Raw genomic sequence first — 1,107 nt, 5'->3', positions numbered from 1 at the left:
TTCGGCCATCCTGCTGCGAAAATTTCGAAATTTTTATATGTAGTCAAAGGCAGCCGACCACACGAGGTTTTGAAGGTGAAACAAAAGAACATAATTGGTGAGACGGTCGGCACTCCAACCTAAACCGTAACCCATCGACCACGCCAGTATTTCCTACTGCCTGCCTTCAGAATGCCATCCTGAGATCAGGAGAGCGTTTGCAAAGCCAACTTCGTTTTCGATTGAAGACGAGTTGCACAAAGAGATCGTGTCGTTTTGTCATTTTGCTTTCTTGGCCAGGGGTGTCAAAACTCATTTCACATTGTGGGCCACATACGGCCTCGGTCGATGTCAAGTGGGCCGGACCAATAAAAATTATACCATACTCTGCTCGAAATAACCAAAATAATGTCTTTCCTTTGTTTTGGTCTAAAAATGCAAAAGAACACTAGGAAAATCTTGAAATTTAATGAACATATCTTTTACAAAACATTTCATGTAGCACCTAAGATTTCCTTAAACAAATGTGCAATTTACTTTTATCATTCACAGACATGCATTGCAACTGATCCCACTGACTGTACAAAGGCACAAAACCTTAACAATTGGTCTTGAAAAATATAGCGATGCACTTTTAAGATTAAACGAGATTTATAAAGAAAGGAATTTTTAAACCATTTACACGATCATATAAAATCTAAATGTAATCCCTGCCTACACCTTACAAACTAAGGACAATGCTATAATATGTGTAAAGAATAAAGTATTCACATGTCCTTGATAGCGTCTGCTGTGTTGGGTCTGTCTCAGTGACAGACTGAAGCTGCTGTTGTCTTCTTCTCTGATCAAAACAATGTGAACCCTGAGCAAATATTCTATGAATTGCACCTTATTAAAAATATTCATTCCGTGTTGTTTGTGCATTTTTTCACTTTTAAATTATCCTGCGGGCCTGATCAAACCTCCTTGCGGGCCGGTTCCGGCCATGTGTTATACACCCCTGATGTATAGTAAGGCGTATTTAGCCGAAAAAAAACGACATGGTATAGTAAGGCGTTTTTAGCCGAAAAAAACGACATAGGATCGTCAGGCGTTTTTAGCCGATATTATGACCATGTATAGTAAGGC

The sequence above is a fragment of the Hippocampus comes genome, unplaced genomic scaffold (genome assembly GCF_001891065.2).
Source record: "Hippocampus comes isolate QL1 unplaced genomic scaffold, H_comes_QL1_v1.1 scaffold429, whole genome shotgun sequence".
Taxonomy (NCBI): Eukaryota; Metazoa; Chordata; class Actinopteri; order Syngnathiformes; family Syngnathidae; genus Hippocampus; species Hippocampus comes.
Note: the sequence above shows the minus strand (reverse complement) of the source record.